This window comes from Siniperca chuatsi, linkage group LG2, assembly GCF_020085105.1.
Source record: "Siniperca chuatsi isolate FFG_IHB_CAS linkage group LG2, ASM2008510v1, whole genome shotgun sequence".
In the NCBI taxonomy this organism is placed as follows: Eukaryota; Metazoa; Chordata; class Actinopteri; order Centrarchiformes; family Sinipercidae; genus Siniperca; species Siniperca chuatsi.
The window spans coordinates 32,161,247-32,184,297 of NC_058043.1; the positions used below are offsets into that span (position 1 = coordinate 32,161,247).

The 23,051-nt window shown below is 39.5% G+C and overlaps 1 protein-coding gene across 13 annotated transcripts in view; it reads left to right on the plus strand.

The window, feature by feature from the left end:
* nfasca (neurofascin homolog (chicken) a) overlaps positions 1-23,051 on the plus strand; it is a 167,815-nt gene that overhangs the window by 37,505 nt on the left and 107,259 nt on the right. For 2 of the 13 annotated variants that reach the window (XM_044212820.1, XM_044212855.1), the window contains exon 1: positions 22,124-22,517. The exons of 2 other annotated variants lie outside the window; for them this stretch is intronic. The gene's annotated coding sequence lies outside the window, so the exon portion shown is untranslated. Of the gene's footprint in view, positions 1-22,114; positions 22,518-23,051 lie in introns of those variants that run through there. 9 more of the 13 variants (XM_044212892.1, XM_044212933.1, XM_044212882.1 and 6 more) reach the window with 8 other exon arrangements.

Genomic DNA, 23,051 nt, shown 5'->3' on the forward strand with positions numbered 1-23,051 from the left:
ATAAGCCTTCATACAGACTCCTTCATGTTCATTACAGGTGTCATGTCATGGTTATGACGGTGTCATGTTGGATCTTATGAACCCACCTTCAAATAAAGTGTTACCAATCAGGTTGTTTAGAACCTGCACTGACATGATATTTGGGGGCGGGCAAGAGGACAATCTATCTAAATAGGGATCTAAATAACATAAATTACTGGCATCTCGAAGTAACTCAAAATATTTAGCTCATATATATTTGTTGAGGAAGGTTAATGGAAATTAATTAATGGTACCAGAAACCACGATATACCTGCTGTAAGGGTCTGTGGTCATGGAGGTGAGTTGAAATGGAATGTTTTTCATAATAAGAATAGCCACACCAAGGGCCTTAGAAGTGAATTGTGACTGGTAAACCTGTGATATCCAGCTGCACATCAGTCTGCCCTGCTCAGTTGCTTTGGTGGTTTCCTGCAGAAAAATCACATCTGCAGATAGAGATTTAAGACTTTGTCTCTTTTAACAGCATGGCCAGCCCCTTGACATTCCATGAAACTATTGTAATATCCTTGCCCCCCAACTTCATTCTACCATGAGACCACTGCATATGCAAATAAGAGAGAAATTATTTTGCTTGAGCACAAATATAGTAAGCAGTGTAAAGTGATTGATAGCCTTGTAAAAGCACTACAAAGAGAAAAGAACAAGACAAACATGTCTGAACCATGAGTAAGAACAACACACACCCCCACCCACTCTCCCTTATGTCTCCCTGAAACAGACCAAATTTCATCCAAAAAGGAGCTGCCGGGCAGTAACTATCTCTGATATCACAACCCCCCCTCTCCGCTGAGGTGTAATACATAGACTATATTATGCCATTAAACAAATGCTATTAAGGTTAGGAAAAATGATCCAATATCCGTACCTGATGCTGGGCATTCACGACACCAACTTAAAACTGACCAATGTAACAACAGATACAAACATTCTCTTCAATCAAGTCCCAGTGTGGCATTTAACGTTAATAAACTGCATTCAACAAACAGTTCACTCCCTTTGTCCCATCATGTACACAGGCACAACTATAAGCTGGGTGAACAATTTCAATGTATGGGTCTACTCCCCTTTGCGTGTGTTGGTCCTTTCAAAGAACAGTACTGCCTCCTTCACATCATCGAAGATTCTAGGCACTCCTTCATCCTTTTAACCGTAGGGTGTGTTTGACTCTTCTATCAAGTAGAGTTTGCATTACATCGCGAAAGGCGCAGCGTTAAGGCATCACCTCATTGGTGTAGTCCGGGAAGATGAAAACCTTGCTTCTCTTGTATTTCATGGGCTGTAGTCTGCTGCCTGTTATGCTGAGTACATAGCTTCAAGTTCTTGCATGCTTCGAGGTCGCTGGCAGTTTGCTCTTGGCTAACCATATGAGCTTGTAAGTCAACCTGAGAGGCCATGAGCAACTGAAAGTTGGTTTCAAAAGTGTCAAAGCGTTCTCCTTGCATAATTCTTTGCACATAGCATGCGTTTTGTCTGGTGGTTTCTCTGACACGGTAAGAGAATTGTTACCTGAGCTGTTGCTAGCTTCAGCATTGGCTTCATTGGTTTGACAGTTGGTGGATTTAGCTTTGTTGGAGGCTTTTGCCTTTGGCATTGTCAGACCTTTCCGTGCACATAGTTTAGATAAAAGGAGTAAACACACACTGTTGGCCTATAAGTAAATAAAAGTATAATAATAATTTTGTGGAGGTTGCGGAAAGGAGCCCTGACCAAACACGTTGACACCATTCACATGCACACTAGCCCCCCCGACTCCCTGTCAAGCATGTAACTTGACTGACTGAATTAATGGGGAATAGTTGTTTTTCAATGTATGTCCAACAGTTAAGTCTCAGTTTGTCGAGCGGTAGTGTCGACTGGAGGATTAACTTAATCAGATGTATTTGAGATCAATATACCAGAGCACTTAGATGATGGGAAAAATCCTGTCTCTGGCTCGGTGTGTGTGTGTTCTTGCTGGTTGAGTTAACATGTGATGACCAAATATAACCCAAGGCCAAGGGTCTCCTACACACTGCACTGACACATATAGGTCACTCAACCACCTGCACACACACACGCTCCAGCATCACTGACAGTTCCAGTGTCCATGTCTTTCTATCTTCTCTTTCCCTCTCGCAGTTTTCCTCTTTCTGCCTTTTCTTTCTCACATCATCATATTCCTCAGTCCATTTATCATCGGACACTGCTTACTTCGTCTGCTAATCTGATCTGATCTCACCACCCACGAAAACTTTAGACTTTAGAATTGTTCTGAATTTGGAGAAGGCTACATTAGTGAGTGGATATGAGTGGATCGTAGCCCTACTCAATTCAAGTCATCATTGGTCAAAATTTACAGGAACACTTGTATCAATGGACTTGATTTATTTATTTGTTTTGAAGCTGAAATATCAATTTATGTCATAAATGGTAAGTGCACTGAGATTTGCTGTACATACTCATAGTCACTAGAGGATCATTAATAATATTTTGGTGACCCCCTGACCTAAATCAGGCTAAAATGTCCACTTGTACATGAGAGATGTCAATATGTAGGCTATGAAATTTACTGAGCACATTCTCTGACCCCATAAGATGCAATCTCTACATTTTGGAAACTTAATGAGCAAACCGTCACGAAAAAATATGAATTTATCATCTCATAATTTGTAACTCACTATCTACAGTGTAGATTACCATAAACGTTGCTAAACACATGCTCCCCAGTAGATGAACCTGTTTGATTTTCATGTAAGACCACCCTCAGGACAAATAAAACATTTATTTGCTGTACAATTGCTAAGGCTTTATGAATAGAACATTCACTGGTATGGTGTTTGCTTTGTCCAACGTTTTTGTATTGTTGGCGTACTGAAAACTGCAGGCTGGAGGGATTAGGCTTCAGAGGCTTTAGACTTTAAGCCTTGTTTAGATCCAAGTTTCTCTAATGTTATTTTATTACAGCTTACAAAACTGAACATCTAATATGAACATATGAATAATGATAAACCATTAATGATTAATCACAGGATTATAATCATATATCACGTTACAAAGCATTCAAGTGTCAGTACCAGTTGCATTGCATCTTAACTCCCTTTGTCTCTCAGCTGCCTGTTGTCAATCTGTTAATTAAGTCCTAATGAACAGAGTGAGACTTGAGACTTATGGTTTAGATGCATGTTGTTTTGTTAAAGCAGATAAGCAGTTTCGGAGGAGGTGTGTGTGTGTGTGAGCAGTCTCTAGTCTAATTGGTTAAGGGATGTGTGAACTGTGTTCTGGCACATGTGTTCTGTTCCCCAGAATAACAAGCGTGGCTGCAGGTGTTTCCTAGAAGTGGGGGAGGTGTGTGTGTTTTTGTGTGAGTGCGTGCACATGCGTGCATGTGTGTGAGTGTGTGCGTGCACTTGTGTACCTATCCAGTGTGTTTGTATGTGTGTAATCCAATTTCTCTTCACCAAATCCTGATGTCTTTATAAGCTGCAGCGCACTTACAGATATCTCCACCAAGTTTGTAAGTGTGTGATTGCTGATTGTATATATAAAGGTGTGCTTATACCACATTGTATCCCAATGCAGCAATCTGCCAGAGAAAATATGAGTAGCATTTTCAGAAATCAGAAAAGACAGACAGAAATTTCTATACCTTTTTTTTCTGATGATTGGTTGTTACTGTCAGTATGCCATACTAATAGTATTGAAATGTTCGTAATTTTGCTATAATTGAGTCATATCATGATTGACTGTATTGTGAAATAAGTTTAACATTATTTATATTTTGACAAATGTTAAATATTCAAGATAATACAGTGTTAAGGAGCAAAAACTGAAAAAAATATATAGCCATGTCATACTATATCCCCATGTCTCTACCAAAAATAAAAAATGAACTGCATTAAATTAAAGAGGCTCATTTAGATTGTCCATTGTTTTCTATTTCAGTCCACACATCATGGGTTTCTCAGCACTGATGCGTTGCAATGCAACAGAAAAGCAGCTGTTTTATCACGTTCACATCGTCAAATGGTGTATCCCGCCCATACCTGACTACCTTTCCATGACCACATCAATTGGTGCATGTCAAATGACCTGATGCTACATGACCAAGCGGCAACCTCCGGGGCTGAAAAGTGAAGCCAGTACGGAAGTGCCTTAAACCTGCTTTCTTTCTAATGGCCAGTAGGCGACTCCACTGGTTGCAAAAAGAAGTCTGATTGTATAGAAGTCTATGAGAAAATGATCCTACTCACTTCATTTATTATCTGAGTAAACACTTTCCTAATGAGTTCATGGTCTCATTCACTAGTTTCAAGTCTTCTTCAATACAGCATGATGTTCATTATGTAAATGATGGTCCCATTTAGAGTAAAATAGACGACCTGACAACCTGTGAATCAGGATAGAGGCGATTTGTATCCACTGCACTGTGTACATTTAACTAGCCGTGAGCTTTTTTGGGGGTGCTATCTTTGTTTTCGTGTAAGAACTTTGACCCTTTCAGTGTGTTTTCAGTTCATGAATGTTAATTGTAACATTGTGGTAGCCTAACAATGTTTTGTTCAGAGTTTGGTTGTACTAAAAGACACCCTAGGAGTCGGTTGTTCATTTTTTCCGGTATGTTCATTTTGTTTTAAGCCTGTTTTTCGCTAGCCAAAATTAGCATCCCAATTAATATCACAATTGATGTGAATTACGGATGCTAGCATTAGCTGCTAACTTCCAGTCACTGGTTGCAAAAAACCAAGATGGCGATGGCCAAACTGCCAATCCCGAGGCTTCAAAACAGTAGTCCACAAACGAATGAGTGATGTCACGGTGACTACGTCACCGTCTATGTACATGTTGCACTTTTGGCTACACAGTGGTACCTGTGTGTGTAACTGGTCGCAGCCAAAGCTGGCCAGTATTGCTTAAACTGTGTCCATGGTAGCATCACAACTGTATAAAAACATGTCGAGGGGACAAAGGCGAATGTAATGAATTTGATAATCTAATGATAATAAAATAAAAGCCTATATTTAGTATTTGTAGACAACTCAAAACTAAATCACAGCTGCTAGCCACTAACACTCTGGGTGCTTCTCCCTAAATCACCAGGGTAGACACTGCAACCTGTAACTTATGCTCCTTCTGTTACAGTAAATTGACATTCATTTATGAGCCTGAATAACTAATTTGTGCACACAAATTAAAATTCAGTTTTTTTACTCCTGACACTTGCAAGGCTCTGTATTCTAGCAATTTAAAAAATATTTAAATGTATGTATTTACCTAGCTGGCTAGCTAGCATGCTAGTACATTATTCTAGTTGGCTGCAATGCTACCATCTTGGTCAGGTATTTCATCAAACACAGCTGACATGGCTATAACACATCCCCAAACACTGATTGTCCAATCCTAGCTTAGCAACTGTAACTAGGCATGGAGTCTCAACATGTTGATGGGGTGTGCAGGGCACAAATATGGTCCATGCAAGTACGCAAACGCAGACACTTCAACCTACGCAAGATTGATTTCACGGCATTGTTGCATTCTGGAGTGTGTCACCTCAAAATTTTAACAATGCAAGCTCAAGCTGCAGTCTGAGCGTTGCAGCTAGGGGTGCTATAGCATGAAACAACAAGAGAAATCTGACCACTTCTGTTTGGGTTGACTTCCGTTCAAAACAATCATGGCTGACCAGTTTAATGAAGCTCCAGTTGAACATGTTTGTATAATGGATGTATTAATAAGACTGTATGCAGAGGCATATTTATGATTCTTCGTCTCCTCTTTATTCAGAAAAGAATGGAATAGAAAACGTATATACCGTGTTCATGAAAACCCTCTGATTAGACTAACGTTTGTTACCTCCACCGGTGCGTAAGAGCACTCATTGAGTGTGTTCACCAGGGTCTCACATTTGTGACAGCTGGGCCAGGCATTATCATCCGCGTTCGCGTACTTGCGTTGGCCATCTTTCAGCCTAAAAGCAACACATAGTATCTAAAAAGTTTGTAGGATGGTGAAATTATTTTTATATTTTATTCAACCTCCTTCTCAAGGTTAAATTAAACTTGGAATAAATTATTTCTGCAGAGATATTCTTCCTTTTAAAGATAAGAAAAATGCCAAATTTGCTATTATTGTGTATCAGCTTTAGTTTTGAAAGGATTGAAGGATTTATGTGCCTTTGTCAAAATACTTCCCTTTATGGGTTAATGTGTTTACTCATGCATGCCTATGTGTGTAAGTGTGTGTGAGAGTGAGTGTGTTATTGATTGGCGCAGATGTTCCGCATGGCCTCCATGGCCAGTCATGTTGTCTTCTTTTGTTCTTATGTCGTCTTGGCACGTCATTAGACATGCAGGGCCTTGTACATGTTGCATGTTTGCATGTGTGTCTATGTGTGTGTGTGTGTGTGTATGTGAGTCCTATGGCTACTGCTGAACAGCTGCTACCAGAAGCTATTGTGTCACCAGACGCCAGGACTATATGGCTTTGTGTAGGTGTGTATGTGTGTATGGATGTGTGTTTGTGAGCATTAAGAAAGAGTTTCAGCTGGAGTGTGTGTGTTGTTTTCAGTAAGTGTGTGAGTGAAATTTGTGCTTTCACAATCTAATAATCTGTGTGTGTGTGTGTGTGTGTGTATGGGGGAAGTGGGCTATGGAGGCTTAAGGGGCTAAATGAATGAATGAACTGTGCCTCCGCTTGGCCCTCATGGCCCCACCAACTCATTAACTGTAGAAAAACGACCACACCTCCTGTTGCTGGAGACAAAAACATGGGGGATGGAAGTTTCTGTGTGTGTGTTTAGGGGGTGAGGCATGGTGGGTAGGCAGGTTTTTTTTGGGGGGTGGTGGGGGTCAGTGTATGGACAATAGGCTTGGCGTACGACAACTTTTATTTGACTTGACAATCAGGGAAGAAGTGTTTTAGGTCTCCTGGACACACACACACACACACACACACACACACACACACACACACACCACTGCTGCCATGTCCTGCTGTCAGTGTGTCTGCTGTGGGCTTAGTTGTCCCCTGCCCCCTCGCCGTTTTACTTCTCAAACCTTTTCATGACTTTCTATGTTGTCTGGATTCCAGCGCCAACACACTTTGCTGTTTCACGATACACACAGCCGAGATACAGACACTATTTCTTTTATTTTATTCAGGAAGGAAGATGCCCTGCAGCCTTGTTTTAATTACAGAAAATATTTTGAAATTTGTAATATACATCTGCTTTGGGACACATTGTGTTACACAGTCATTGGTTATATGTGGCAGATTTTTTCAAATTTCAAAAATGCCCTAGGCTTTATTACCGATTAGGTTTTATTTTTGTGGTTGCGGCCATCATTTTTTATCGGTTGCATCTACTGAGATCTGGGAACGTGGCAACATCCTTACAACAAAGTCCGTCAGGGCAAGTAACACGAGCAATCAGATACGTTTTTAACAAACCCCTAGGTTAGTCTAACTTATTTGGAAGAGACAATGAGGGCGAATGGGACAACAATTACCCAACTGTCCATTCTAAACATCCATCATAGTTTGCAGACCTACTTCCTGGATCAACTTTGACCTACTGTACTTGCTGTAGTTGTGTGCACACAGTTTTCCTGTGCAATGAAGAATTATTAGCTACATTTCAGGTCTGCTCACTTTTTCAATTTGACCTCCAAATAAAGTGGTTTAGATAATCTCCGTAAACTGTTTACAGCCACTACTGAAAAGCACAATAACCATTTAAATAAATGTATGCAGAAATGAAAGAAATAGTATTCAGACTCCAGCTAAATTGCTTCTAAGAAGACTCAAGCCACCATGTATGAAAAGCTGCCCCTTTCTGTTTATTAGCATTAATTAGCATTCATTAGAATTTTTTTAATTATTCACCAATGTTAAAGTGTGTTGCTCAGCTACTACAGAATATTCAAATAATCTTACAAGGAGTGATGAGATACAGCTTCTATATAACTTTTATAAATGTAATAATTTTGTTGCAAGATCACTTGATTGTTTTTAAATAGTCCATATAAAATATGGTTTCTTCTGTCCTTTACAAAAAAGACTGAAAAAGGTACATTTCCTGTAAGTGATATCTCGCAGTGTGCATCATATTTGTAGCAGTTGTTTAATGTTTGTCTCTGTACCGTATGTTGCTGACTGTTCTGTTGTGTGTGACTGCACTTGTTCTGTGTCTCAGTGAGACAAACTAAATAAATAAAAGATTTAAAATGAAAGGAAATGCTCATTTGAAGGTTGTTTTCAGTGCTATAGAGTTTTCAGCCACTGAGTTGTTTGTGTTGTTTTTGTGTCTGGGTTGGGTATGGGCAGATATTCAGCATCAATGTAGCCATGGCAACGGTTGCTCAATTACTGGTGTGTGTCTTGTTTACCTCCAGACAGCGAGCCTCTCTCTGTTCCTCACTGTCTGCATCAGCTGCTCCCTCTCCTCTCCCCGTCTCTCACTCTTCCCCCTTTCACTGTCTGCCGTTTCTCACTATTTTTATCCCTGTTTCTGTCAGGTTCAAGACACCTAAAACAGTTTCTCTCTTTCTGTGTCTGTTTGTCTGGTCCTAATTTTGTAACTGACACAACACAAAACATGTTTTTCCATTTTTTGCAGTCAGCCGTTTTGTCAGATTCTAAGAACTTGAGAGTGTAAAGAGATTTTTAAACTATTTTTGACTAAATGGGTTTAGCAGGACACACCCTTATCTGGCTGTTGGAGTCGTGCTTTTTTCTTAATGAAAGTTTCCTATTTTAATCACGCAAGTGCAACGATAAGTGCAAAGTGGGTGGTCTTCGGTGCACGGACTGTGTGGGTGTCTCCAAGCGCTCATGTGTAAAGTGCAAAAGGGCTGGCTGAAGTGTAATATAGATCTGAGTGTGTGGTGATTAAGAAATCTCTCAGCCAGTCGCATCACTTTTCCCATTGCTCTAAAACAGCTGAGCCAGTCACAGTAAAATGTGAATGCGTTTGCACCATTATACATTTCAAGAATAAAACTGCATGTAAGTATTTAGTTTGCTCTGGCAGTGAAGTGATGTTGCACCAGAAACAGACATGGTTCTGAGACGTCTGTTCTCAGTGCAAGTGCAAGACCCAATTTCCACCAAAATACCAACAACTCTCTTTGCGCTGCCTCATTTGAATGAACCACCCTGTTTGCGCCTCTCCTCCCATCTGTGCACCATGCGCTCTGAGCTGGGCACCAAAATACCACACAGACGGGCAAAGTGAATTTGAAGGTCAGGAAAATACTGCTGCTTGTGCTGGTCGGCGCTGTGCTGGTTGCTGCACCGAAAATGGGGACCAAAGTCTTTTTTTACAAATGAGAAAGCTGATGAAGCTCACTGAGAAGAAGCTTGATGTTACTGAGAAAGTTGAATCTTATGCCACTTTTCAACTAAATAGTTCCAAGTACTATGGAGCCACAGGAACTAAATAGGAACCAAAAAAGACCCTTTTAAGAATCTCTGTTTGTGTTTTGATGATTAGGCAGATTAGTGCGATTATGGATTTAAAAATGATGGCTGCATTTGAGATGTAATTTTCACGCAAGGAAGCAGCACAGAGTCATGCTGTTCTTTGTATTTATGTATTCTTTGTATTATGGCACGACTCCGATCAGTGGCGGTTCTAGAGTCTGTTGGGGCCCTAGGCAAAAATTCCCAGGGGGCCCCTCCAACCAGAGTTGATCACCATTCTGTTATAAATAATCACCACCAGCGGGGGCCCCTGCCAAACCTGACCAGTGGTGACATGTTTAGCCGCATGTCTTCATTTCGCCGCTGGCTTTCGAGGTGTCGAGTGTCCAGCAAACGATGTGGGCTTTGTAGATAAATGGCGGACTTTTTGGGGAAGACTTGTTCTGATTAGGAGAGAAGGCATTCATCCCACTTTGGATGGAGCAGCTCTCATATCTGGAAATCTGACTGAGTTTATTAGTGGACCAAAACCATGACAACTCAGAGTTGAGATCAGGAGGCAGAATTTCAGTCCTACCTGCTTCTCTGCGCTTCCAGAGCAGTTACCCACCCAAAACTCCTTAGGGATGGTGTCTGCCTCCCGACCACTTAAATTAATAAAACCAAAAGCTAACAGAAGAGGAGTTATACATAAAAACCTAAACAAAAATGCAGAAATAGGACAACAAAATAGGAGAATTAGATCTCGACTCTTAAACATCACATCTCTGTCATCTAAAGCTGTACCAGTAAACGATTTAATATCAGAGTATCATATTGACTTCTTTTGTCTTACTGAAACCTGGCTGGGTCATGAAGAATATGTTAGCCTAAATGAATCCACTCTGCCCAGTCATATTAATACTCACATTCTTCAAGGCACTGGCCGAGGAGGTGGAGTTGCATCCATCTTCTACTCAAGTCTATTAATCAACCCTAAACCTAAACTAAATTCTAACCCTTGTTCTTAGTCTTTCACACCCAATCTGGAAAACACGACAGCCAGTTCTATTTGTTATAGTGTAGTGTAGTGTTATAGTGGTCCTTATTCTGAATTCTTTATCTGAATTCTCAGAGCTTTTATCAAGTTTAGTCCTTAAAACAGATTATTGATGATGGTAATTATTGTAGGTGATTTCAATATTCGTCGATATTGAAAATGATAGCCTTAGTACTGCGTTTATCTCATTATTAGATTGGCTTTTGTCAGAGTGTACATGAAGCCACTCACTGTTTTAACCACACCCTTGACCTTGTTCTGGTATACAGCATTGAAACTGAACATTTAATAGTCTTTCCACAGAATCCTTCATTATCGGACCATTATTTAATAACTTTTGAACTGCTATTAATGGACTACATGCCATTAGGCTACTCTAGATGTCTATCTAATAGTGCTATGGCTAAATTCAAGGAAGTGATCCCATCTGCATTTAATTCAATGCTATGTCTCAACGACACTCTATTCTATCGCCCCTCTAAAAAAGAAGATAATAAAACAAAGGTTAGTTCCATGGTATAACCCCCAAACCTGCAAATTAAAGCAAACATCACGAAATGGTGTTCCAACAACCTGGAAGAATCTCATTTAGTCTGGCAAGATAGTCTTAAAACAAATAGGAAGGCCCTCCGTAATGCCAGAGCAGCTTACTACTCATCATTAACAGAGGAAAATAAAAACAACCCCGGGTTTCTTTTCAGCACTGTAGCCAGGCTGACAGAGAGTCATAGCTCTATTGAACCATTTATTCCTATAGCCCTCAGTTGTAACGACTTCATGAGTTTCTTTAATAATAACATTTTAACCATTAGAGAAAAAATTCATCACGTCCTGCCATCAGCTGGTACCGATTTATCTTCAAACACAGGAACCTTAGAAACAACTGTAAAACCTGATATATTTTGACTGCTTTGCTCCTATTGACCTTCAACTAACTTTGACGATTAATTCATCTAAGCCATAAACCTGTCTCTTAGACCCCATTCTAACTAGGCTGCTTAAAGACGTTTTACCCTTAATTAGCACTTTGTTACTGGATATGATCAATCTGTCTTTATTAACAGGCTATGTACCACAATCCTTTAAAGTAGCTGTAATTAAACTGCTTCTTAAAAAGCCCACTCTTGATCCAGGGGTTTTAGCCAACTATAGAACTGTACCTAACCAACCAAGACAATGAACTTGTATCTGTCTTGTTAGATCTTAGTGCTGCATTCTACACCATTGACCATAACATCCTATTACAGAGACTGGAACATTCAATTGGCATTACAGGAACCACACTAAGCTGGTTTAAATCCTATCTATCAGATCGTTCTCAGTTTGTACATGGTAACGGTTAGTCACGGAGTTCCACAAGGTTCTGTGCTTGGACCGATTCTATTCACCTTATATATGCTTCCTCTAGCCAATATTATTAGGAAACACTCCATAAACTTTCATTGTTATGCGGATGATACCCAATGATATCTATCGATCAAGCCAGATGAAACTAACCAGTTAGCTAAACTTTAAGCATGCCTTAAGGACATAAAAACCTGGATAACCTGCTTTTCTGATGTTAAACTCTGACAATAACTGAAGTTATTGTTCTTTGACACATTATCTAAAGACATAGTTGCTCTAGATGGCATTGCCCTGGCCTCCAGCACCACCGTAAGGAACATCGGAGTTATCTTTGTTCAGGATTTATCCATATTTCGCCAATATTAGCTTCTCTGCACTGGCTCCCTGTAAAATCCAGAATAGAATTTAAAATCCTTCTCCTCACCTACAAAGCTCTTAATGGTCTGGCACCATCGTATCTTAAAGATCTCATAATACCTTATTATCCGACTAGAACACTGCGCTCCCAGAATGCAGGGTTACTTGTGGTTCCTAGAGTCTCCAAAAGTAGATTGGGAGCCAGAGCCTTCAGTTATCAAGCTCCTCTCCTGTGGAATCTCCACATTTAAGAGTAGGCTTTCCTCTTTGATAAAGCTTATAGTTAGGGCTGGCTAGGGTGAGCCCTGAACCATCCTGTAGTTATGATGCTATAGGCCTAGACTGCCGGGAGACTTCCCATGATGCACCTCTTTCCTCTCCTCTCTCCTCTTCTCCCTCTCTATCTGTACGCATTTTTATCCTATTACTCTGTGCTTTCTTGTTTCTCTCCTCTCTCCTTCTGTCGCTTTCAGCAGGTATTTCTGCCTCCGGAGCTGCAGAGACTGGATCTGTGGTTGTGGACCACTTGCTGTTCCTGCTCGACAACTGCTACTACAGTTGTTGTTATTGGCTCTGTTACTAATACTGTCATTATATTTCCTGTAGCTGTCATTCCTAATATTGTTAATTTATTAATATTAATATTAATACTACCAGTACATTATTACTATTTTAAAAGTTCTAGGTGGTATTTGCATTGCCCAAAACCTCTCTCTCTCTCATAACCTCTCTCTAACTCTAAATCTCTCTCTCTAAACCTCTCCCTCTCTCTCTCTCTCTCTCTCTCTCTCTCTCTCTCTCTCTCTTCATCTCTTTCTCTCAAAACCTCTCTCTCTCTCTCTCTCTCTCTCTCTCTCTCTCTCTCTCTCTCATAACCTAACACGGAAGCAGCGGATGGCCGCCCACCATTGAGTCTGGTTCTGTCCAAGGTTTCTGCCTGTTAAAAGGAAGTTTTTTCTTGCCACTGTTTTCCAAATGCTTGCTCATGGTGGGATTTGTTGGGTCTCTGTAAATAATATTATAAAGAGTGCAGTCTAGACCTGCTCTATAGGAAAAGTGCAATGAGATAACTTCTTTTATGGATTGGAGCTATATAAATGAAAGTGAATTGAATTGAACGGAAAATGTAAGAAATCTAAACTTTGTTTTGTTCACATCAGTAGAATTATTAAAATATAAATATAAAGAACATTAAAAATCTTGCAATTTTCAAAATATGAATATGAAGAACAACAGAACAATAAAAACCTAAATAAATAACTACTTCAACATTGTCACATTGTAAATAACCCACATCATAAGGTGGCCAGTGCCTTATAATGCCGTCGGGGGCCCCCTAACGGACTGGGGCCCCAAGCAGTTGCCTGCCTTGCCTGTTCACAAGCTGCAAGTCTGATGTATGAGTGGATGTCATTAAACAGAGACTGTCTACTTTGGAGACAGCCACTCTAGTGTTTTCAATTTGCTGAATCGTGTATGGTTATTTTTTCTGCTTTAAAACGTAGCCATGGTAAAACGAAATAGAAAATTAAGTTTTGTTTCTAATTTGTTAAATTACTAATCACTTTGTTTTCACTGTTAGTAAACATAAAAGTATGTTCCTTGTCGCTATATTAATTCTAGTGGCACTTAGTGCTGTTTATTGTGTAAATTAAGCTGTCCACAAGTTGTAGCAGCCGCAAGTTTAGCGTTTGACCAATCAGCAATGTTCAGCACAGCAAACCCTGCCCCAATAATTCCACCCACGAAGCAGGGATTTTTTTTTTGGCACCAGTAACTAGAGCTAAAGACCATGATTCCTCTGGTGAAAACACAGGTAAAGTTCCTGAGTTCCTGAAATGCTGAATTTGATGAAATGCTGAATTTGATGTCTCAATCTTCCTTTTCTTAGATTACTACACAGTCTAAACCTTGAATTTTGTGATTCAAACTTTTAATAATAAATGTAAGGACAATTTAGGACTTTCCTTTGCTTTGTAAAGGGTCAAACTTAGTTGTTTCCCTTCTTTTCCCAAATGTGGAAATTACCTTAAGAGTTCTTGCTTTATTTGAACTGCATAGTTCAGTAAGTGCATGTGTGTACATGTATGCATGTATGTGGATGCGTGTGTGTTTGTGACTCACGTGTCCTTTGGCTGGTTCTCCCAGTGCTTAATGTGATTTTACCCAGCTGGGTCCTGGAGGTGGATGGACTGCTTCATACATGCAACCTCCAGTAGAGAGGCCAGATGTCTACTCTCACAGCCCCACACAGGGTGCTCCATCCTGGGCTTAGCCTCTTGACCAAAACCCTTGGTTGCCTGAGGTCAGGGGTCCCAGGTCCCTTGTGCTGAAGATAGGTTAACAAAAATACCTCAGCTGTGTGTGTGTGTGTGTGTGTGTGTATTCTTGTAATGCTGTATTTGCATCAGCCCACTTTTCAGATGCCATGAAGTCTCTACTGTGTTTCATTGACAACTTTTTTCTCATTAGATCGCAACTTTATTCTTGTAACATTATAGTGGCCCTAATAGTTGTAAAGTACAATTAAGGTCTCTGTACAAAACAAGGACGGATATTTCTTTTCACTGTTGGAGGGGATAATAAACATAAAAAATTTCTTATGAGCAATTTCTGAAGGGGACACCAAAGGTGCCACCAAAAGTACTGTTGTAATACTTAATGATATTTGAATGCATATAAATGAAACCCCGATTACTACTACAGTGTTTCCTGTTGAAAGTCTGTAACCTCAGCCAAACATGATTTGTTAGAGAGGGAAAGTCCCGTTTGTAATGCTTCACTTTTTACAACAAGTTACAACTTTCCAAAAAAAACTAACAGAGTGATGGGTCTGTTGGTCAATATCTATCTATAATATCTGTCTATAATTAGCACAAGTGCTTTCAGTGCATATTATTATATTATTAAAAATTATGTAGTTATGTTTACCCTTATGTTTAGGGCTGACAACTGAATCACATTGGTATATGCCTCTTTAATAATTTGGTTGGTGTTTTGTGTCATTTAGAATAAATGATTGAACGGTTCTTTTCTTATACTGACAGCAATTCAATTTTTGAAAAATATTGCACCTCTTAGAAACAGTAATCTCCTGGTGTGGTGCAGCTGACATGTTGAGCACACACACACACACACACACACACACATTTTTGGCTCCCATCCAAACTTGTTTGTTCTAATGAAGCTGCTTGCTGGCCGTTTGATTAGAGCGAAATGAACAGCAGAGGATTGTGGGAATGTTCAGGGTGTCCTCACTCTGTTGCACTTCCAGTTAACTGCACTGTTTGGAGTTAAGGAACTCTCTTTTTTTTATCTCTCTTATTCACATCCTTGCATTCAATTTGTCTCTTTAGTCAACATGTGTGTGTTTTTGTCTGTGAATATTAAAGTGGCCTCCCCAACAAGTATTTTTAATATCATGCTCCTATGCTTCTCCTCCCACCGTCTCTCCCTTTATATCTCTGTCACTGTAAACTTTTAAACAGCTCAATTAGTGAGCTACCTGATACTGTTCATGTCTGACTATGCATGTGTGCTTGTGTGTGTGTGTGTGTGTGCGTGCGTCAGATTGACTGTATTGTTTGAATATTTGAATATTTATGCTGTCATATATGGTGGTATTTTAATGTCAAATGATGTGACTTCAGATTGGGACATGTTTTACAGGCATTGCTGTTTGCTTCTTTAAAACTCTGAACCTGATTAACGTAATACGCATCAAAAATCACATTCCTTCTTCTCTGAGTCACAACTCGGTCAAACTGAAACACACAGACATCATACACAAACTCCTGGTAACTTTGAGGTTCATTGCGGATAAATGACCACACAACTGGCTAATAATAAAATAAAAAGTCCACTATATAACTTCAAATTTGTGTAGCAACTTTTTGCTGCCACCACCAGCATCTTCTTATAGTGATAAAATGTTCTTGTTTTAATGAGATCTTTTTCTCATGTTATTATGATATATTTTTCACATTATTACTACATATTCCAAATGATTGTTTTAACACTAAACGTTTCTTGACATAACATCATATCACGCTATTATATATAATGTAATATATAATGAAAACATTTGTTTTACATTGTTTTACAAGAAAATTACCAAATATATTTTTGTCATGGTAGCTGCAATAAGCAGCCATAGATCTTGCCTTATATTCATTAATAGGAAAAAGAAAAAGAAAAACAGTTACAAAATCCAATAAACTAAAATTAATTAACCACTTAACTAACCATTTTTACTGTTTTACACTATCAGTACATTTACTGACAGAACATGGCTCAGAATGTCTAATCAACATGGTTCTTCTGTCCCGGGAACACTGGTACTCCCCTCTAACCATTCACATGCAGATATTTGTGGTATGTTGAAAACCTGTGGCCATACAGGCAAAAAGCCCCAAACCCTTTTCAAAAACAAACTTTCCAGCAACACCACCTACTGTTTAGTACTACTCATATGTCAATTGATGGCATTTCTGAGTAAATAACAATACGACATGCCTAGCAAGGACATGTGGTGACTATGCCATAGGCCTGAACAGTTAAAAACTGAGCAAAAACAGCTGAGGGTTCAAAGGGTTAATTGTGTTGAATACTGGTGTGTGGAAGCAGGATGTTCTTGGCAGAGATGTATTGTCTAAAGTCTGAAGTGGTTTTTAGCAGCAGGAGCTTTTATGTCTGTGTGCTTGTAAGGTAGCCATTTGTTATTTTTCCATTTTTCCAGATGAGACATTGGCATCTATTGCTGAACATGTACTTGGGTTTGAGTTCCCCCAAAATAGGGTTCTGTCTTCATTTTAACCACTGTTCAGACCTGACCTTTAAGATAAATGCGTTTTCCTTTCTGTAGAAGCATTCCAGACTGTTGTAACCACATTTTTTTCTCACTGAAATCCTTGTCTTGGGTTTTGTAACATGCCCCCATGTAATAACACCTTGATGTGATGCATAGGAGGGTTCTTTGTGGGTCTCGTCTTCTGTGCTACAGTGTGTTGTTGCTGTGTGTTATTTGAGAGGGAACGGAGGAGGTCACTGTGTGTACAATGCTTGCAGTCTGTTCCTCCTCCATATTGTTTGGCTCAGTCCACAATCCTCCATCCACAGGACAAAGCCTTATTGATAGTAGCCCACATACTGTATCTGCTTACCATGGATTAACTCTGGACTTACACACACAACCTGACATGAGAATGGGAAGTACAAGAATTTTCCGTATTTGAGGAAAAAGGGAGGGAAAAAGTTGACATCCATACACATCTAACAAAGAGTGTGTCTCTGTGTGTAGATGGGTGACATTTCAAATTGTGAGTAATGTTGTTGTTCTCTGTATGATGTCTGCAGGTAGAGGACACACACACTCATACAACCAGAAGCTCCCTCCAACACTAATTTTACATAGTCTAGTGACTAATGAGTGTTTTTCCATCTACATGACTTGTGTGACCCTCCAACCACTGGTCTCTACTGAGTCATACAGCAGTGTGCTCTACAGTTAGTTATTGTGTGTGTGCGCTTGCTCTATTTTGTTGTCATTTGATTGGAAAACCAAACTCTCCCAGTGCCCAGGGTGAGATCTGCCCCCCACACCCAGTTCAATAACGACAGGACATGGCTGTACTCCGTGTGTGTGTGTGTGAGGGGGGGGTTTGTGTAAGGGTCAACGACAGAGTTAATTAACACATGGCCCCCTGTGGCATACACCGTAATAAGTCCAGTTATTGTCTCGCTATGAAGTTGTCCTCATTTCTTCTCTCGTACCCTTCACGTCCTTGGTTTCCACTTCCCTTAATTCCTCACTCACCACTCAGTATTAAATCATTTTTAAATACGAGTTCCAGTATGATACCAAAGTAATACCTTACTTTGCTGAGTTTAAACCTTTTTTTTCATTTAACACTCATATGCAAGCCAGGCAAACAGTTGATAAGTAAATTACAAATCAATTGCAAATCTTGTAATTCTCTAAAGGCTGACTGTTAAAATGAGACAGCATTTGAATGTTTTCCTTTCAAAGCTTTATTAAGTTTTTACATGATCATCATTCACTAGATCATTTTAGTGCATAGGCCTAATAATTAAATATTCAAGGTCTGTGGTGATGCAGGGCTTGCCTTTTGCAGTTTTTGTTTTATTTGCTATGCTATGATTTTACCAGGTCAAAATTGGAAACCTTTGGAAACAGTAGTTTGACAGACAATCAACTTCAGCATTTCTCTGAGCTTTTAACTGCATCTCTCAGTCTTCATCAGTGGCTAGAATTTTCTCAGTTGTCATGGAGATGGCTCGATTGTCATTATATCACAGAGGTGTGGAGCTTCTCTGACGTGATAACAGGTGGTCGTATATGGGGGGAGATGGAGGGTCCTCAACGTTGATCTTTGATTTTGTTAAAATTGCGATACTGGTTTTTTGTATATCTTCAAGTCTTGGGTCAAGTCAGAGCTTTAGGGAGTCAAGTCTCAAGTAAGTCAATTCTCACAGCAGTCAGGTCTCCCGTCAGTTCTGTGACTTAAGTATGACTCAAGTCTCAAGTCTCAGAGTCTCAGGTCTACAGCTCCGGTATCTTCTAATTGTAATTCTAATTAAAGTACATTGATCATAAAAAAAATATTTTTCTATTATTATACTTTTGTCTTTTCATTTATATTGGCCAATACATATCATGATCATTCATTGATGTTTATATATAAAAGCTGTAGAGTCAATATATGATTGACATCAATCATAACTGGTCATGACAACATGTTACATACCATTTTACTCCATTTTTGGAGCTTTCAGAGACAGGGCCTTAAGACAGTAAACACATATTTAATAGATTTTCCTTTGTGTGCTAACCTCAGTCTGTATAATTACAATTCAGTATTAATCATAGTATGTGACATTAAACAAGTGGAAGTTATTGGACACAAGTTATTGCATACTCCAAGCTGCAAGCTTCAGTTCTGAGGTAGTAACAGGATGATTGATGAGGTGTGTGTGTGTGTGTGTGTGTGTGTGTGTGTGTGTGTGTGTGTGTGTGTGTGTTAGAGGCTCAAGTGTAGTTGTCTCGATGTCTGTTTGCTCAGATCTGCAACAGACAGAGGTCAACTGACTGGAGTCCATCTGGGCACGAGTTGATTTGTCTTTGCTTTTGTTTGTGCACTGTGTGTGCGTGTGTGTGTGTGTGTGTGAATGTCTTGGCGCACGTCTTAAGGAAAAGCAGAGGGGGGCTGAGGTTATCCTATTGTTATCAGGGCATATGTTTTAATGATATGCGAGAGTAATTTGCATGTCATAGCTAGCGGCGGCAGGTGGGGGGGCTGGGGGGGGTATTGATTGTTTGGGGGTTTGGAGACAGAAGGGAGCTGAAAATGCTGGCTGAGGTCAGGAGGTCAAGCCTAGATACACACACACACACACACACACACACACACCAGTGAAAGACACATAGATACATACAACTGAAAATCTCTCTTTCTGCCTCAGGTCAGCTTAAACTCTGCAGGAGGCTCTTTAACATCCAACATCCTCCACCCATCCCCCTTCCCACTGATCTTCTCTCTCTTTCCCTTTCTAGATTTCTTGCTCTGTCTTGCTCTTTGTGTGTCTTCTCTCCCATTAAGTACATTCCCACATTTTGAATTTGCTAATTAAAAAACCTAAAGAAAATATCACAAGTGTTTATTTTCTAATGATTATGTTTGACTGAGGTGTAAATGTTGGCATATTGATAAACAGACTGTGCTTGATTGACATCTCTATTATTCACCTGTCTGTTTTTTTGCACCCGTTTGTGCAGGCAAGCTTACACCCTTATCATCCTAATATGCATGGCATTTGGTGACCTCACATAATTCCCAGTATTGCTACACCCAATTTCCACCCTGAGCAGAGGTCCAATGCCACATCATGTCATGTGTGATGGAAGGTGGAGACGGGAAAGATTCCCACGTTAAAATCAACTTAAGTTGGTTGTGTGATTGCAGAGTTGGTCGTGTGAGTGAATGTGAATTGAAAATAAAGCACAATTACCATTACATTTGGGTTTAATTACCTTGAATGATGGACTTTGGCTGACATGAAGCATTCATTTTTGTTTGCTTTTCAGGCGCTTACGTATTCTTTAGTGCCAAATCAGAGTTTTACCACCTGGATGTTGACATAAACAATATTTACAAGTCAGAAACTGGTACAGTAACTCCCATGTGACATACATGTAAATGTGTTATAATCCACAATAACTGAAAACACCTTTAAAATAGATGCCTCTGCAGATCCCTTTGTTAGTTTATTGGTGCCTCTTCATCTGTTGACTAATGTAATTATTTTATTGTCATGACCTTTAAGTAACTACATTATATTATACATTCAAGCCATATTAAGATGATACATTTCTTGGTCACCTGTACAAAACAATGTTGTATAACTACCTGTATCTTTAATTATTTATGACAATTCCACAACTGAAATAGCTGTTACTTAAGTCAACAGGAACACTATTTCTAAATACTAAATACAGTATATATTTGCTGTCTTACCAAGAGTTAGACAAGATTAATATCAATATAAGTATGTTTAGCCTAGCTTTGCACAAAGCCTGTATGCAAAAATAAAAATATAAAACTGCATTATAGATAGATACTATAGATAGATACATCGTATGTACAGTACATCTGTATATGTACAGATATACAGTACATCTTTGTGTATTCAATCACATACATTGGAGCTTTTTCTTGAGCAAACAGCTGGATGCAGTGACTGCACGCAACATCTTAAAGGTCCTAGCCTCATACTGGGGTTGCCAGGTTTGCACTCTGCCCTAAATCTAGACAAAACCCAACTGACTCTTGAATGGATCTGTGACTAGTTTGATATCTAGATATAAATCTTCTCATCTGACTTTGGGTAAGATGGCAAATAAGGATATTCACAAACATTTTGGAGTGTTCCTTTGCATAGTTTGTTAGTATTTAAAAGGGTAGCGTTTACTATTACATTACTGTATCTGTCCATTTATTTTTGCTGGGTTTTGCCACCCACCCACACAGTTTTTTCTGACTGACCTATCTTCCAGTCATGTCTCGTCTATGAGAAAACTCACATAGCCTCCAGCTGAGGGGGTTCCTCTCCTGCACTGCATGCATGGACAACTCTGTGTGTTTGTGTGTGTGAGATTTTGGTGTGTGTGCATGCATGCTCTGCATTCATGCATGATCGGCCCTGTCTTCTCTGTGACCTGCATGTGTTTTGCGTGTGAATGTGTTTATGCACGGCTGACGTGTGTTTGAGCTTTTATGGGTTACGTGTACATGTGGGGAGAGTGTGTCATCAGACAGACCCACTGATATTCGTGTCTTGAGTGTGTCTAACTCTTTAATACATCAAAGCAAATACAATACAAATGACTGCCCATTTCTGTCCTGATGAATTATGTCTTGCTTAAATTCAGAGATAGTTTGTTAAAATCAAACCAACTATTTAGAAGTTTCAATTCTTAATTCTGGCTGGCTTAATCTCCCCCCCACAATTTTTCATTTGTTGGTGCTAAGTAAGTAAAGCATAAATGTAATTTGTTTTGTCATTTTAAGCCATGCCCAAATGTTGGATGGATTGTCATGAATATTTTTGGATATATCCTAATGACTTTGGTTATGACTTCCCCCAAACGGAAACCTGTTGCTGAATCATATGCATTCGTGGTTGTATGCAGTTTTGGTTAAGATTACTGTACGGATTTTCATGGTTTTGGTTAGTTTACCATCAAAAACATCCTGGTTGAGTCCAACAAATAACTACACATTTCTTCTGAAATCAAGATGAAACATGCCTCTGTGATCTCATACAGACAAAGTGAATTGTGCACTGGTTGTCCACAGTATTTGTAACATAGCTTGTAACGTGTGTGCGTGTGAGTGTGTTTGACAGCAGTGGAGCATGTGTGTGTCGGAGGCTCATTAATAATTTATGAGGTGGGAGGGGTGAAGGAGAGGGGGCGGTGACAGATGGAGAATCAGTGTGTGTGTGAGAGAGAGAGAGTGTACAGACTGAGAAACAGCGAGTGCAAAGACAGAGAGAGAAAGGGATAGAGAGAGTGAGGAAGAAGAAAATAGATTGAATGAAAGAGATGGACAGAGTGTAGTGTTTTCCTCCATTTTTACAGTTGTTACATCTGTTGTCTTTGCGTCTCTGGTGGATTTGACTGACCGATGCTCAGTCTTTGTGTTTGCTGTTTTCTCTTTGGTTTCTTGGATGCTGAAGGATTGATGGGAATGGGGATACAACACAGTCACCTAGCAATGCTGTACACCTGGACGCAAGAGCTGCACTGACAGAGGTACTGATATACTGTATGGCGATACACCTAGTGTGTGCGTGTTTGTAAAGGGGAGAATAAACCAACCTCCTTTCAGTTTACCACTTTTATTTTCTGTACAGAGTCTAGCCTTTTTAAAAAATTTGAATGTCAAATTCATAGTAAACACCATTTTTACATAGCCTTGAGATAAATTAGCAATAACAACTTTGTGAAAATATAAAAGATTTTTGATTGTGTTCTTTAAAGCCTCACAAAGGCACTTCTTTGTTGAGAACTCTAATTCATTTTCAAAGACAGGAGTGGACTGTCCATGTGGATCAAACATAATACAGTGTATTATACTTACTAGTGTGGGTTTGAATTCTTCACAGCTCATAGCCTTTGTCCACATTTTTCTGTTATCGCTTTCATCTCTTCACTAACTATCACCCTGAAAACAGAAACCACTGCAAAATCTATTAGAAAATGTAATTCAGGCTGGCACTGCTCTATGTGTGTGACTGAATGCAGTTGTTAAACTTTAATCCTGCATGACATGTGCTTTACTAGAGT